The 17,862-nt window shown below is 37.7% G+C and overlaps 1 pseudogene across 1 annotated transcript; it reads right to left on the bottom strand.

The window, feature by feature from the left end:
• Window positions 1-15,658: 15,658 nt before the first annotated feature.
• Window positions 15,659-17,596, bottom strand: LOC113627247 (dnaJ homolog subfamily C member 21 pseudogene; annotated as a pseudogene). The gene has a single exon (XR_003435484.1). The product of XR_003435484.1 is annotated as a dnaJ homolog subfamily C member 21 pseudogene (transcript).
• Window positions 17,597-17,862: the final 266 nt, after the last annotated feature.

The following is a 17,862-nucleotide window of genomic DNA, read 5'->3' as shown; positions in this document are numbered from 1 at the left end:
TTACAATGTTGATTCTTCCAATCCAGGAACACGGTATATCTCTCCATCTGTTTGTATCATCTTTAATTTCTTTCATCAGTGTCTTATAGCTTTCTGCATACAGGTCTTTTGTCTCCTTAGGTAGGTTTATTCCTCTGTATTTTATTCATTTTTTTGCAGTGGTAAATGGGACTGTTTCCTTAATTTCTCTCTCAGATTTTTCATCATTAGTGTATAGGAATGCAAGATATTTCTGTGCATTAATTTTGTATCTTGCTACTTTACCAAATTCATTGATCAGTTCTAGCAGTGTTCTGGTAGAATCTTTAGGATTCTCTATGTATAGTATCATGTCCTCTGCAAAGAGTGACAGTTTTACTTCTTTTTTTTCCAGTTTGGATTCCTTTTATTACTTTTCCTTCTCTGATTGCTGTGGCTAAAACTTCCAAAGCTATGTTGAATAATAGTGGTGAGAGTGGCAACCTTGTCTTGTTCCTGATCATAGTGAAAATGGTTTCAGTTTTTCACCACTGAGAATAATGTTGGCTGTGGGTTTGTCATATATGGCCTTTATTATGTTGAGGTAAGTTCCCTCTAGGTCCAGTTACTTGTGGGTTTCTGTCATAATTGGGTGTTGAATTTTGTTGAAAGCTTTTTCTGCATCTATTGAGATCATCATATGTTTTTTCTCCTTCAATTTGTTAATATGGTTTATCCCATTGATTGATTTGCGTATATTGAAGTATCCTTGCATTCCTGGGATAAAACCCACATGATCATGGTGTATGATCCTTTTAATGTGCTGTTGGATTCTGTTTGCTAGTATTTGGTTGAGGATATTTTCATCTATGTTCATCAGTGATATTGGCCTGTAGTTTTCTTTTTTTCTGACATCTTTGTCTGGTTTTAGTATCAGGGTGATGATGGTGGCCTCATAAAATGAGTTTGGGAGTGTTCCTACCTCTGCTGTATTTTGGGAGAGTTTGAGGATAGGTGACAGCTCTTCTCTAAACGTTTGATAGAATTCGCCTGTGAAGCCATCTGGTCCTGGGCTTTCGTTTGTTGGAAGATTTTTAATCACAGTTTCAATTTCAATGCTTGTGATAGGTCTATATTTATTTTCTATTTCTCCCTGTTTCAGTTTCAGAAGGTTGTGCTTTTCTAAGAATTTGTCCATTTCTTCCAGGTTGTCCATTTTATTGGCATGTAGTTTCTTGTAGTAATCTCTCATGATCCTTTGTATTTCTGCAGTGTCAGTTGTTACTTCTCCTTTTTCATTTCCAATTCGATTGATTTGAGCCTTCTCCCTTTTTTCTTGATGAGTCTGGCCAATGGTTTATCAATTTTTTTTATCTTCTCAAAAAACCAGCTTTCACTCTTATTGATCTTTGCTATTGTTGCCTTCATTTCTTTTTCATTTATTTCTTATCTGATCTTTATGATTTCTTTCCTACTGCTAACTTTGGGAGTTTTTTGTTCTTCTTTCTTTAATTGCTTTAGGTGTAAGGTTAGGTTGTTTATTTGAGATATTTCTTGTTTCTTGAGCTAGGATTGTATTGCTATTAACTTCCCTCTTAGAACTGCTTTTGTTGCATCCCGTAAGTTATGGGCCATCGTGTTTTCATTGTCATTTGTTTCAAGGTATTTTTTGATTTCCTCTTTGATTTCTTCAGTGATTTCTTGGTTATTTAGTAGTGTATTTTTTAACCTCCATGTGTTTGTATTTTCAGATTTTTTTTCCTGTAATTGATAGCTAGTCTCATAGCATTGTCATCAGAAAAGATACTTGATACAATTTCAGTTTTCAGTACTAAAGCTTGATTTGTGACCCAAGATATAATCTATCCTGGAGCCTATTCCATGAGCACTTGAGAAGAAAGTGTATCCTGTTGTTTTTGGAGGGAATGTTCTGTAAGTATCAACTTAGTCCATCTTGTTTAATGTATCATTTAAAGCTTGGGTTTCCTTATTTATTTTCAGTTTGGATGATCTGTCCATTGGGGAGAGCGGGGTGTTAAAGTCCCCTACTATGATTGTGTTACTCTCTATTTCCCCTTGTATCGTTGTTAGCCACATGCATTGAGGTGCTCCTGGGTTGGGTGCATAGATATTTACAATTGTTATATCTTCTTCTTGGATTGATCCCTTGATCATTATGTAGTGTTCTTCTTTGTCTCTTGTAGTAGTCTTTATTTTAAAGTCTGTTTTGTCTGATTTGAGTGTTGCACTCCAGGTTTCTTTTGATTTCCATTTGCATGGAATATCTTTTTCCATCCCCTCACATTCATTCTGTATGTGTCCCTGGGTCTGAAGTTAGTCTCTTGTAGATAGCATATATACAGGTTTTGTTTTTGTATCCATTCAGCCAGTCTGTGTCTTTTTTTTTGGAGCGTTTAATCCATTTACATTTAAGGTAGTTATCAATTTGTATGTTCCCATTACCATTTTCTTAATTATTTTGTGTTTGTTATTGTAGGACTTTTCCTTCTCTTGTGTTTCCTGCCTAGAGAAGTTCCTGTAGCATTTGTTTTAAAGGTGGTTTGATGGGGTTGAATACTGTTAGCTTTTGCTTATCTGTAAAGTTTTTAATTTCTCCGTCAAATCTGAATGAAATCCTTGCTGGGTAGAGTAATCTTGGTTGTAGGTCTTTCCCTTTCATCACTTTAAATATGTCCTGCCATACACTTCTGGCTTGCGGAGTTTCTGCTGAGAAATCAGCTGTTAATGTTATCTGGATTCCATTGTATGTTATTTGTTGCTTTTCCTTGCTGCTCTTAATATTTTTTCTTTGTATTTAATTTTTGATAGTTTAATACGTCTTGGCATGTTTCTTGTTGGATTTATCCTGTATAGGACTCTCTGCGCTTCTTGGACTTGATAGACTATTTCCTTTCTCATCATGGGGAAGTTTTCAACTATAATCTCTTAAAATATTTTCTCAGTCCCTTTCCTTTTCTCTTCTTCTTCTGGGTCCTCTATAATTCGAATATTGGTGCATTTAATGTTGTCCCAGAGGTCTCTGAGACTGTCCTCAATTCTTTTCATTCTTTTTTCTTTATTCTGCTCTGTGGTAGTTATTTCCACTATTTTATCTTCCAGGTCACTTATCCGTTCTTCTGCCTCATCTATTCTGCTGTTGATTCCTTCTAGAGAATTTTTAATTTTATTTATTGTGTTGTTCATCATTGTTTTTTTGCTCTTTAATTCTTCCAGGTCCTTGTTAAATGTTTCTTGTATTTTCTCCATTCTGTTTCAAAGATTTTGGATCATCTTTACTATCCTTACTCTGAATTCTTTTTCAGGTAGACCGCCTATTTCCTCTTCATTTGTTTGGTCTGGTGGGTTTTTACTTGTTCCTTCATCTGCTGTGTATTTCTCTGTCTTCTCATTTTGCTTAACTTACTGCTTTTGGGGTCTCCTTTTCTCAGGCTGCAGTTTTGTAATTCCCGTTGTTTTTGGTATCTGACCACAGTGGGCAGGGTTGGTTCAGTGGGCTGTGTAGGCTTCTTGGTGGATGGGACTGGTGCCTGTGTTGTGGTGGATGAGGCTGGAACTTGTCTGTATGGTGGACAGGACCACGTCCAGTGGTGTGTTTTAGGGTGTCTGTAAACTTATTATGATTTTAGGCAGCCTCTCTGCTAATGAGTGTGGTCTTTTTCCTGTCTTGCTAGTTGTTTGGCATGGGGTGTCCAGCAGTGTGGCTTACTGGTTGTTGAATGGAGCTGGGTCTTAGTGTTGAGATGGAGATCTCTGGGAGGGCTTAGCCATTTGATATTATGTGGGGCCCAGAGATCTCTGGTGAACCAATGTCCTGAACTTGGCTCTTCCACCTCAGAGGCTCAGGCCTGACACCTGGCCGGAGCACCAAGAGCCTGTCAGCCACACGGCTCAGAAAAAGAGAGAAAAGAAAGAAAGAAAGAGAGGGAGGGAGGGAAGGAAAGCAAGAAAGGCAAGGAAGAGAGAAAGAAAGAGAAAGAAAGGAAATAGGAGAGAAAGAAAGAAAGAAAGAGAATAATAAAATTAAGTTATTAAAATAAAAAATTATTAAAACTAAAAAATGAAAATGTATTTTAAAGAAAGAAAGAAGAGAGCAACCAAAGCAATAAAAAAATCCACCAGTGATAAGAAGTTCTAAAAACTCTACTAAAAAAAAAAAAAGGGACAGACAGAACCCTCGGACAAATTGTAAAAGCAAAGCTATACAGATAGAATCACACAATGAAGCATACACACTCATGAAAAGAGAAAAAGGAAAAGAAAAAATATATATATATAAAGAGGAAGAGAGCAACCAAATCAATAAACAAATCTAATGATAATAAACTCTAAATAGTAAACTAAGATAAACATAAAACCAGAAACAAATTAGGTACAGAAAGCAAACCCCAGTCTACAGTTGCTCCCAAAGTCCACTGCCTCAATTTTGGGATGATTCATTGTCTATTCAGGTGTTCCGAGATGCAGGGTACATAAAGTTGATTGTGGAGATTTAATCCACTGCTCCTGAGGCTGCTGGGAGAAATTTCCCTTTCTCTTCTTTGTTCACACAGCTCCGGGGGTTTAGCTTTAGATTTGACCCTGCCCCTGCGTGTAGGTCGCCTGAGGGTGTCTCTTCCCTGCCTAGACAGGACGGGTTAAAGTAGCAGCTGATCATGGGGCTCTGGCTCACTCAGGGTAGGTGGAGGGAGGGGTACGAATGCGGGGCGAGACTGCAGCGGCAGAGACTCGTGTGACGTTGCAGCAGCCTGAGGCACACCGTGTGTCCTCCCAGGGAAGTTGTCCCTGGATCCTGGGACCCTGGCAGTGGCGGGCTGCACAGGCTCCTGGGAGGCGTGGTGTGGATAGTGATCTGTGCTTGCAAACAGTCTTCTTGGTGGCTGCAGCAGCAGCCTTAGTGTTTCATGCCCATCTCTGGTGTCCACGCTGATAGCCGCAGCTCTTGCCAGTCTATGGAGCTCATTTAGGTGGTGCTCTGAACCCCCTCTCCTAGCACACCCCGAAACAGTGGTCTCTTGCCTCTTCGGCAGTTCCAGACTTTTTCCCGGACTCCCTCCCAGCTAACTGTGGTGCACTAGCCCCCTTCAGGCTGTGTTCACGCAGCCAACCCCAGTCCTTTCCCTGAGATCTGACTTCCAAAGCCAGAGCCTCAGCTCCCAACCCCCACCCATCCCAGCGGGTGAGCAGACAAGCCTCTCAGGCTGGTGAGTGCTGGTTGGCACTGATCCTCTGTGCAGGAATCTGTCTGCTTTGCCCTCTGCACCTCTTTTGCTGCGCTCTCCTAGGTGCCTCTGAAGCTTCCCCCTGGCCAACCTCTTCGTTTCCACCAGTGAAGGGGCTTCCTAGTGTGTGGAAACTTTTCCGCCTTCACAGCTCCCTCCCAGAGGTGCAGGTCCCATCCCTATTCTTTTGTCTTTGTTTTTTCTTTTTTCTTTTGCCCTACCTAGGTACATGGGGAGTTTCTTGCCTTTTGAGAGGTCTGAGGTCTTCTGCCGGCATTCAGTAGGTGTTCTGTAGGAGTTGTTCCTATGGAACATGTAGGATGTATTTTTGATGTATTTGTGGGGAGGAAGGTGATCTCCATGTCTCACTCCTCCGCCATCTTGTAGGTCCCCCTTGATAGTGCCAGATTTTCAGATGGTTTAAAAACACACTCAGAAAACAATATGTATCCAGGAATAATATTAAATAATAATATTAAATAATATTTAATATTATTGAATTAAGTATTTCATTTAAGATGTATCATTTTTCTAATGTCCGAAGCATGTATGAATATTGTAATAAATGTGTGCATTCAGTTATACTTTCCTGAAAATATTATACTAAATCAATTATATAACTTGGTGCCATCTTAAAATTGAAATAAAAAATCAGTAAATTCAGACAATCAGGTTCTACAAAAATTTTACAAGTTTTACAATAATTTTGCAAATTATTTTAAAATTTTCATTAGGCTTTCTAGGAACCAGAGTAAAAGAGGTAAAGTGATTATTAGATAATTCTCGTTTTCAGACATTTTGTTTCAAAATATTTAAGTAAAGATTCTTCTCACTTTGATTTTTAAAGTAATATTCCCTCCTGAGGTGTAATGTAGAGGAAACAATTTTGACGAGGGTCATATTACAACAGTTTCATATCAAGTACAATAATGAATAGCTGTTCATTGCCGTACTTTTCAAACAAGCTAAGTGAGTTATGATAGGTAGAATAGTGTAGGGATTAAGAACACTAACTGCTTGGAGAAAGATTGCCCTTGAGATCGTTCCAATGGTGAAGTTGACTTGAGGTCTTTTAAACGTAAGGATATCTAAAATTTAATTTTAAATCGTTTCCATTAGTGAGTTGAAATATAATCCTTTTCCCTAGTCATGCACACGCAGATGATCTTTGATGTTATTTTGGAGAATAAAAGGGTTTTTGTGGTGTTGAGCTAGGTGGCCCAAAATGGGAAATAGTAGAACATGTGCTTGGTGAATAGCATGAATTCTGCAGAAGCAGTGAGTTAATACAGATAGTGTTTTTAACCAAAAAGTTCCCAGGATTTATTAAAAACTTGGAAATTTGGATCTCTCACAGAACATTAACAAGTTTTAGTCAATATGATTCCCATGCACAGGGACATTTGACAATTCAAACTTCATAATACTGTTAAAAGATAAAATGGGTTAGTATACTATAGAATAAAGAGAGCTACAGGATAAAATACTGTCCTATTATAATCATTCAAAGAAAATTATCACAACTGGGCTTTCTGTTTTGGGGGCTTTTGAGAGCAGGCAAGATATTTTCATTTCCAATGAGAAATTGGAAGAATAAAATGAATTCAAACAGTGGATATTTAATTCATCAAGAATAGTCATTTAGGCTCTATTCTAGGACTAAGACAAACTCCTCAAGGACCTCTTCCAGGGCTTAGCGTAGATTTAATTTCTCAAGGTCTAAGCTAGATTAGATGAGAAACACACACAGAGCAACTTGTGGCCATGTGTCATCACAGTGAATACCTGATTCTTAGAGGACATGGGAAGTCAACAGTCCAAGGTGACATGCTGGATATAAAGAAGGGGCTATGGGTAGAGAACAAGTATAGGTGCTTGCAGATGATAAGATGATAAATAGATAATGTAGCTGAGTGCACACATATCAGGGCAAGAGGTTCTCAACAGAATTTGTAAGTAATGTAAGATTATGAGAAGCTGGTGTCTTTGAAGTAGAGAGTTCACCATCTTTATTATGCCAGGTCATGAAAAGACAAATGCTCTGTAGAGAAAGAATGAATTGTGCTTGTCCTTGAAGACAGAATATGTTACTGATGAACACAGAGAAGTGAAGAGAACATAATCAAGTTCCAAAAAATAAAGACCAGCAAGTCTTTGGATTTGTTGTCAAACTCAACTTCTAGTAGTATATTAGCTTCCTGCAAGATAATGGAGGATATACACAAAGAGATCTAATTTTTAAAAATGAACTACTAGTATTTGAGAAATAACTATTTTGAATATTTTTTCAGGAATTAATAGCTTATGATATGCTTATTCCATAACATGCAGAAAGCTCATGATTTCTAATAAAATTATAAGTGAACTGTGCCTTAAATTATGAATTTTCAGTTGGATTTATGCATTTAGGCTTCCAAGATATCCAAAGGAATGAACAGAACTTCCTTTCATTCTTTGCAGTGTTTCTTGTTTGTTTGTTTTGTTTTTGGGATTTGCTGTTGTTTTTTAAGATACTTTGATTTTATTTCTTCTGACATTCAGTACTATTTGAATCATTGAAATAATAGACCGACATCTAGTGATATAAATTTCTGCGATATTCAGGAAGCCAAACAGCAGTATATTAACTAAATCACATATTTTGTTTGTAGCTTTTGTTTTTTTCTCATTGTATTAACCTGAACACTTTATCCCCTCTAGAACAGTAAATCAGAGAATCTTGGGCTATAGATAGGAGCATTAAGAATATCTTGGCTGTCCTAAGCAGTAACTCAGTTCTGTGAAATTATATCCACTGGGATCTGTGGGGTGCTTGAGACAGCTTTATTTCTCGAATTTATTACATTCCTTCACAGCTTCTCTTAAAGATTTCATAAACTCACAATGAAAAGTGATCACTTAAAGTCAGACTCCAAACATAGCAGAGGTAATCATGCTTGCCTTTTTCCTTCCCCTAGATGAATAGCAAGGACAAGTCCCAGGTAGTTCTCTGCCTTAAGATCATGCCTGGAGGCATTTTTGGGTCATTTAACAAGCCAACTCTCTGTTACAGTCGAGCTTAATTTTTATAGAAGAACAATTTTTGTATTTCAAAAGAACTCTTTGGTATTTGACCTACTTGCAGGTTGCTGAAGGAAATTTTACATTGTTTTAATACAGAAGCAGTAGTTGTGTTTTTGTATTAGAAAACAGTGACTCACGTTTTTATTCTTTTATGGTTTTGCTTTGACTTTATGTGCTGGGGACAGAAATGTCTTTTTGTTTGTTTGTATTATTTTATTAACTTCATTTGATTTAAGACCCTAGAATGAGCTGGACTCAAAAGTTAAAAAAAAGTACAGGTATATGTTGCAGTGTTTAGCAAATTAGTGTGTTTTGCTCTAATAAACTGTAAATGATAAGAAAAATAAACACTTGGTACAATTACAAACTAATTTGAGTCTGGAGGATATTAACATATTAATATTTAAAATATACTTTCTAACCATCACTTGGTAGATTTCAAAAGTGTATTTATGACACTTTTACCAACATTAAAGCAAATGTGGTAAATGTTAATACTAGGAATTCTTCGAAAGAGTATATGATCATCAGTCAAACTGAGGTAATCCAAGACCCACAAGATATTTTACCGTTTCAAAGAAAACACAGCAAATTTGATATCTTTCAGATACTGTATGCATTACTACCTTTAGATAATTCTGTGCTTCAGCATTAAGTCATGTTACATTGCTTTGATAATATCATATCTTTAACAATTTAGATTTTTCCATCATTGTAATTAATGACGCTAACAGCAAAAATGAAATATCAAAAGTCTCCGTGGAATAGTTAAGGATGTCTAATCTGGTTTCTAGACTTGAGAAGGTATGCGGGGCTTTTCAGGCATAGGTATATCAACAATAATTGTGTTTCCTTAATTTCCCTTTCAGATTTTTCATCAATAGTATATAGGAATGAAAGAGATTTCTGTGCATTAATTTTGTATCCTGCTACTTTACTAGTGCTAATTCATTGATTAGCTCTAGTAGTTTTCTGGTAGTCGTTAGGATTCTCTATGTATAGTATCATATCCTCTGCAAACAGTGACAGCTTTACTTCTTCTTTTGCGAGTTGGATTCCCTTTTTTTTTTTTCTTCTCTGATTGCTGTGGCTAAAACTTCTAAAACTATGTTGAATAATAGTGGTGAGATGGGCTTCCCTGGTGGTGCAGTGGTTGAGAGTCCGCCTGCTGATGCAGGGGACACGGGTTCGTGCCTTGGTCCGGGAAGATCCCACATGCTGCAGAGCGGCTAGGCCCGTGAGCCATGGCTGCTGAGCTGGTGCTCCGCAACAGGAGAGGCCACAACAGTGAGAGACCCGCGTACTGCCAAAAAAAAAAAAAAAAAATGAGTAGTGGTGAGAGTGGGCAACCTTGCCTTGTTCCTGATTAAGGAAACACTCCCATTTACCACTGCAACAAAAAGAATAAAATACCTAGGAATAATCCTACCTAACGAGACAAAAGACCTGTATGCAGAAAAGTATAAGACACTGATGAAAGAAATTAAAGATGATACAAACAGATGGAGAGATATACCATGTTCTTGGATTGGAAGAATCAAGATTGTGAAAATGACTATGCTACCAAAAGCAATCTACACATTCATTGCAACCCCTATCAAACTACCAATGGCATTTTTCACAGAACTAGAACAAAAAATTTCACATTTTGTATGGAAACAAAAAAAATCCCAAATAGCCAAAGCAGTCTTGAGAAAGAAAAACGGAGCTGTTGGAATCAGGCTCCCGGACTTCAGACTATACTACCTAGCTACAGTAATCAAGACAGTATGGTAGTGGCACAAAAACAGAAATATAGATCAGTGGAACAGGATAGAAAGCCCAGAGATAAACCCACACACATATGGTCACCTTATCTTTGATAAAGGAGGCAAGAATATACAGTGGAGAAAAGACAGCCTCTTCAATAAGTGGTGCTGGGAAAACTGGACAGCTACATGTAAAAGAATGAAATTAGAACACTCCCTAACACCATACACAAAAATAAACTCAAAATGGATTAAAGACCTAAATGTAAGGCCAGACACTATAGAACTCATAGAGGAAAACATAGAACACTCTGACATAAATCACAGCAAGATCCTTTCTGACCCAACTCCTAGAGAAATGGACATAAAAACAAAAATAAACCATTGGGACCTAATGAAACTTAAAAGCATTTGCACAGCAAAGGAAACCGTAAACAAGATGAAAAGACTACCCTCAGAATGGGGAAAAATATTTGCAAATGAAGCAACTGACAAAGGATTAATATCCAAATTTTACAAGCAGCTTATGCAGCTCAATGTCAAAAAGAACAACCCAATCCAAAAATGGGCAGAAGACCTAAACAGACATTTATCGAAAGAAGATATACAGATTGCCAACAAACACATGAAAGGATGCTCAACATCACTAATCATTAGAGAAATGCAAATCAGAACTACAATGTGGTATCAGCTCACACTGGCCATCATCAGAATGACCATGATCAAAATATTTACCAACAATAAATGCTGGAGAGGGTGTGGAGAAAAGGGAATCATCTTGCACTGTTGGTGGGAATGTAACTTGATACAGCCACTATGGAGAACAGTATGGAGGTTCCTTAAAAAACTAAAAATAGAAGTACCATATGACCCAGCAATCCCACTACTGGGCATATACCCTGAGAAAACCATAATTCAAAAAGAGTCATGTACCAAAATGTTCATTGGAGCTCTATTTACAATAGCCCGGACATGGAAGCAACCTAAGTGTCCATCGGCAGATGAATGGATAAAGAAGATGTGGCACATATATACAATGGAATATTACTCAGCCATGAAAAGAAATGAAATTGAGGTATTTGTAGTGAGGTGGATGCACCTAGACTCTGTCATACAGAGTGAAGTAAGTCAGAAAGGGGAAAACAAATACCGTATGCTAACACATATATATGGAATCTATAAAAAAAATAAAGGTTCTGAAGAACCTAGGGGTAGGACAGGAATAAAGACGCAGATATAGAGAATGGACTTGAGGACGTGGGGAAGGGGAGGTGTAAGGTGGGACGAAGTGGGAGAGTGGCATGGACATATATACACTACCAAATGTAAAATCAGTAGGTAGTGGGAAGCAGCTGCATAGCACCAGGAGATCAGCTTCGTGCTTTGTGACCACCTAGCAGGGCGGGATATGGAGGGTGGGAGGGAGATGCAAGAGAGAGGAGATATGAGGATATATGTATACATATAGCTGATTCACTTCGTTATACAGCAGCAACTAACACACCATTGTAAACAATTATACTCCAATAAAGATGTTGGAAAAAAGTGTTATATGAAGAAAAAAACCAATAATTGTGGTTTTTAAAAGTGAAGTAAAGATTTTCTTTTACAGTTTATTTTTATTACTTTTTTCAAATGACTGTTAAGTTTTTAGAATATAAATGCTTATTATATAGTTTGGACTTTTTAGTAGTTTTTAAAGGAAACTGTTAAGTATTTGTTTTGGCCTGGAGTGAGGTGAAAAAATTCTGAACCTCTAGGGATGGTGTGAAACTAGAAAGTTTCAGAACCCTTTGTATATGGATAGTCTTTGTATAATTTTTGAAAATTTTATCACTTTTTAAAAATAGGACATTTTTTAAGTAAAATGTATTAGCTGAGTTTCTACAGAATTAGATTATAGATGGTTCTTCCTAGTTCTACTTTGCGATGAGTTTTTTTTAATGCACTGTGCATAGAATTGGCTTAGAAAATGATTTTATTTAATTTCATTTTCCCTTGTTGTGTTATTTATTTTTTATCTTACTTCCTCTCATTCCCTAAATAGACTTTATTTTCAGAAGCAATATTACGTTTGCAGCAAAATTCAGCAGAACGTACAGAGTTCTCAAGTAATCCCAAAACCCCACTGGCAAAGCCTCCCTTGCTATCAACATTGCAGAGTGGTAAATTTGTTATTATTGATGAAGCTACATTGACACGTCATTCTCATCCAAAGTGCATAGTTTGCATCGGGGTTCACTCTAACGTTGTACCTTCTGTGGTTTTGAAAAATGTATAATGAAAAGTATAAAACTTTTTAGTATCATACAGAGTTTTTTAAGTACCCTAAAAATCCTGCACCACTTATTGTAAACAGGTCCCTCCCCACTAACAACCACTGAACTCTTTAATGTCTGCATAGTTTTGCCTTTTCCAGAATGAATGTCATATAGTTAGGATCATATGGTAAGTAGCCTTTTCACATTGGCTTCTTTTACTTAGTAATATGCATTTACATTTTCTCCATGTTTTTTTCAAGTCTTGATTATAGCTCTTATCTTTTTAGTGCTGAATAATATTCCATTGTTTGAATATCCCACAGTTTATTTAGCCATTCACCTAATGAAGACCATTTTTAATCGCTTCCAAGTTTTGGCAATTATTTCTTTTAAAAAAACTTATTGTATTGAAGTATAGTTGATTTACAGTGTTGTATGTTTTAGCAATTATTAATGAAGCTGTTAAAAACATCTTGTTTATATATGGACATAAGTTTTCAACTCATTTGGGTAAATACCAAGGAGTGTGACTGTTGGATCTGATGGTATAAGTGTGCGTAGTTTTGCAAGAAACTGCCAAATTGTTTTCCAAAGTGGCTGTACCACTTTGCATTCCCACCACCGATATATGAGAGTTCCTATTGCTCCGAATTGTCACCAGGATTTGGTGTCATCAGTGTTTCAGATTTTGTGCATTCTAATAGCCATGTAGTGGTATCTCATTGTTTAATTTGCATTTCCCTAATGATACATGATGTGGAACATTTTTTCATATGCTTATTCGCCATCTCCAAATTTTCTTTGCTGAAGTGTCTTTTCAGGTCTTTCGCCCATTTTTTAATCAGGTTTTCTTTTTCCCTATTGTTGAGTTTCAGGAGTTCTTTGTATACTTTGGATAGCATTCCTTAATCAGATATGTCTTTTGCAAATATTTTCTCCCCATCTGTGGCTTGTCTTCTCATTCTCTTGACAGTGTCTTTTGTAGAGCAAAAGTTTTTAATGAAGTCTACTTATCAATTATTTATTTCATGGATCATGCCTTTAGTGTTGGATCTAAAAAGTCATTGCCATGCCAAGGTTACCAAGATTTTCTCCTATGTTATCTTCTAGGGGTTTACATTTTACGTTTAAGTCTGTTATCCATTTGCATTAATTTTTATGAAAGGAGTAAGGTCTGCGTCTAGATACATTATTTTGCATGTGGATATCCATTTGTTCTAGTTCCACTTGTTGAAAACACTGTCTTTAAATCAGTGTATTGTCTGTGCTTCTTTATCAAAGATCTGTTGACTGTATTTATTTGGGTCTCTTTCTTGGCCCTCTCTTCTGTTCCATTGATCTGTCTATTCTTTCACAAATACCATACTGTCTTGATTAGTGTAATCTTTTTTTTTTTTTTTTTTTTTTTTGCGGTACGCGGGCCTCTCACTGTTGTGGCCTCTCCCGTTGCGGAGCACAGGCTCCGGACGCGCAGGCTCAGCGGCCATGGCTCACGGCCCAGCCGCTCCGCGGCATGTGGGATCCTCCCGGACCGGGGCACGAACCCGTGTCCCCTGCATCGGCAGGCGGACTCTCAACCACTGCACCACCAGGGAAGCCCGATTAATGTAATCTTATTAAAAATTCTTGAAGTCACATTTTGTCAAACCTTTACTCTGTTTTTCTTCTGTAATATGTGTTGGCAATTCTGAGTCTTTTTTGCCTCTCCATATAAACAGTAACTTGCTGGGCTGTTGATTGGGATTTTTTTTACCCTAAAGATCAAACTCGGAAGAAATGACATCCTGGCAATATTGAGTCTTCCAATCCGTATCTCTCCATTTAGTTTTAGTTTTTCTTTGATATCTTTTATCAAAGTTTTGTGATATCAGAGTTTTATAGTTTTCCTCATGTAGATCTTTTTTATAGTTCATTATATCTAAGTATTTTATTTTTGGGGTGCTAAGGTAAATGGTATTGTGTTTTTATTTTTATTTATTTATTTATTTATTTACATCTTTATTGGAGTATAATTGGTTTACAATGGTGTGTTAGTTTCTGCTTTATAACAAAGTGAATCAGTTATACATATACATATGTTCCCGTATCTCTTCCCTCTTGTGTCTCCCTCCCTCCCACCCTCCCTATCCCACCCCTCTAGGTGGTCACAAACCACCGAGCTGATCTCCCTGTGCTATGCGGCTGCTTCCCACTAGCTATCTACCTTACGTTTGGTAGTGTATATATGTCCATGCTACTCTCTCGCTTTGTCACAGCTTACCCTTCCCCCTCCCCATATCCTCAAGTCCGTTCTCTAGTAGGTCTGTGTCTTTATTCCCGTCTTACCCCTAGGTTCTTCATGACATTTTTTTTTCTTAAGTTCCATATATATGTGTTAGCATATGGTATTTGTCTTTCTCTTTCTGACTTACTTCACTCTGTATGACAGACTCTAGGTCCATCCACCTCATTACAAATAGCTCAGGTATTGTGTTTTTAATTTCCACTTAACTTGTTCTTTGCTGGTATATAGAAAACTTACTGACTTTTACCTTGTATCCTGCAATCTTGCTATAATTACTTATTAGTTCAGGAGTATTTTTTGTTGATTTTTTTTTATTATGTCTATAGTTAATCATATCATCTGAAAAGATAGTTTTGTTTCTTCTCAATCTATATACTTTATATCTCTTCTTATCCTATTACATTAGTTGAAACTCTCATGTGATATTGAAAAGGAATAGTAAGAGGGGACATAATTGTCTTGTTCTTGATAGCAAGTGATTTTAAAATAAAATATTTCTGTTTTATTATGTTACTGTGAATTACATTGGCTAATTTTAAAATACTGAACCTGGTATAAACTAAATATGTGTGTGTGTGTGTGTGTGTGTATAATTTTATCATTTATCACCAGAATCTTCCTAAAGAGCAAAACACAGAGCATATTTAAGAGGCTGAATCTTTATAATGAGGTTCCACCTAGACTTAATCAATTTGCTGTTCTGAGTTTTAAGCTTAGAATTTAGACTTGTATCCATTTGTACTTTAGTAAAAATTGTATCTCACAAACTCAGTTGATTTTCACATGAACCAAATCTCAGTCTCCAGTTTAACAAATATGTCATCCAGTCCTAAATGAGGTTACATGAATATTGGCTGGCTTGTACAAGTGAATTTAGATGAATTTAGATTTCCGTTGCTCAAAGACAGAAGATTCCTAGATAGGTAGGATTTTTTTTTTTTTTTTTACGTGTTAAAATAATTTAATTCTCTCTGTACATTTCTGTCCACATGAGCCAAGAGAAGTCAAGAATGCATACTTTACAATATTTACCTGTTCTGAGACATTCAAGTCAATTCAGATGGCAAAAGTAGAATTCAATCACCAATGAAATGTTTAAAAAATATATATTAAACAAAAAAACGTTTCTACAAGATAAAAATAATCTCCCACAATGCAATAAATTGCAGATGACTGAAATTTTAACTCTTTAGATGATTTCAGTTCAGTTTTTGGTGTCAAAATCTAGAGACAATCAAAAAGAAAAAGCATTGGCAGGATTTCTATCTGTTTTTACGTTTCTCTTTTTTGCTTCGACTATCTGTTACACTGTTTAAAGATGATGATGAAGGTGCTCTTGCATGACCTGTGGCCTTTAGATGGTCAAAAAGTTTATTCCGGGATGGAAATTCACTATGGCAGGTTGTACAGCTGATAAGAACATCATTCACTGTCTGTAGTTCAGCAGGTACTCTGACAGATTTTTTAGTATCTTTGGCTTTCTTTCCTTTGGGTTTAGAAACACTTTTAGCTTCACTTTTGGGGTCATCACACCGTTCCACAGTCTCTGTAACACTGACATTTTCCTGGGGACTATCTTCCAATCCTTTGGCACTGCCTTGATTTAGGCTGTTATCTTCTGGATCAACCTTTACTGCTTCTCCAGTTACATTTTCATTGAAATTATCATCATAATTCTGTGCTGGTTTCTGTTTCTTTTTCTTCTGTTTTTTAGAAAGTTTTTGTTTTGGTGCATCCTCCATTTCTTCCTCAGAATTGGCATCCAGACTGTTTTCATCAGTTTGAGGTCCTGAAAAATTTGCTTCCTCCTCCTCCAACTGTTGTTTTAACAAGGCAACCATTTCCCGATGCTTCTTTGATTTTTCATGATTCCTCATGGCCTTTTCCGTCTTGAAAGATTTGTCACATGCTGGGCAGTAAAGGCTATCATAAAGTTCTGCATCCTCAGCCTCGTCACCATCTTTACCATCCTGTCCGTCTTGGAGTTCCCGTTCTTCCGCTTCATCTTCACCTGATCCATCTCCAAACTCCTTTTCATACTGCGCCTCCATCTCCCTGAGCTCCTTCTCCAAATCGGCCACCGTCATCCAGCTCTGCTCTTTGTACTGCTCTGCCAGTTTGGCCTGCTTTAGCTTCTGCTGCCGCCTCATTGCTTCGGCTTTCCTCGCCTTCTCTGCGTTCTGTTCTTCCACAAGTTTTCGATGAGCCTGCACTCTTCTATCTCTTTTACGAATGAAAGCTACGAGCTGACGGACAAGCTCATTCTTCTCTTTCCTTGCTTTGTCTCGAATCTTTTTGTTCTCTTTTTCCGTGGCTCGTTTCTCCCAGTGGTTTGAAGCCTGTCGTGTATCATATTCTTCTTTCCAAGCAAAGTTCTTCTGAGTGCAGAAACTCTGCCAATAAGCGTAGAAAGGATGGACTACCGTATCATAGTCACTCTGGGAGTCTCCAAAAGTTGGGAAATCCTCAACATCCTCTTCTAAAGAAGATTCTAGTTCTTCCTTGGCAATCATTTCAAAAACATTACGATACACTGTATAAAAGCCCTTTTCATCATCTCCATAACCAGAGTAACAGGTCACAGTGAAATAGTGAAGCAAATCTAAGCTGTCATCTTGATACTCTCCAGCAAGCCCACCTTTAAGCAGAGCCTCTCTATGATTATCATACCATGCTCTTTCCTGAGGGTCGCTTAGCACATCATACGCTGCTTGGATTAGTTTAAATTGTTCAGCTGCTTCTGCGGCATTATCCAGATTTTTATCCGGGTGCCATTTCAGGGCCAGCTTCCGATAGGCCTTCTTGAGCTCCTCCTCGCTGGCGTCGCGCCGCACCCCCAGCGCCTCGTAGTGACACTCCATCGCCCGGCCGGGTGGGGGGCTCAGGCCGGGGCCCGGGGCGGGGCCGGTGCCCGGGCCCGGGCCGAAGTGGTGGTGGTGGCGCTGGTGGTTCTCTCCTGTGGCAGGAGCCCGGCGCCCGCACCGGGCCAGCCAGCGAGCGCGGCGGCAGCGACGGCGGCACGGGGCCGATAGGTAGGATTTTAAAGGCTTGTGTTTTGGGCTTGGAAGTTAGAACGTCATGTGTTGGCAGTCTAGTAGCATTGCATGTGATTTTGCTCAACTGGAAAACAAAAAAATTTTTTTTGAAAATTTTTTTTTCTCCAACTAATTCTCTAAAAAGTTTCACATAATAGGTAACAACAACCCTATTTTTGGCACTATAAAAAAATATATTTCTCGGTTTTAAGAAAGGGGAGTCAGATTCCTCTCATTTTTATGCCTTTTTTTCATTGTAACTGAAGTCTAATT

The sequence above is a fragment of the Aethalodelphis obliquidens genome, unplaced genomic scaffold (assembly GCF_003676395.1).
Source record: "Aethalodelphis obliquidens isolate GAN/ISIS:26980383/991018 unplaced genomic scaffold, ASM367639v1 scaffold20, whole genome shotgun sequence".
In the NCBI taxonomy this organism is placed as follows: Eukaryota; Metazoa; Chordata; class Mammalia; order Artiodactyla; family Delphinidae; genus Aethalodelphis; species Aethalodelphis obliquidens.
The sequence above is the reverse complement of the archived record's forward strand: the minus strand, read 5'-3'. Positions and strand labels throughout refer to the sequence as shown.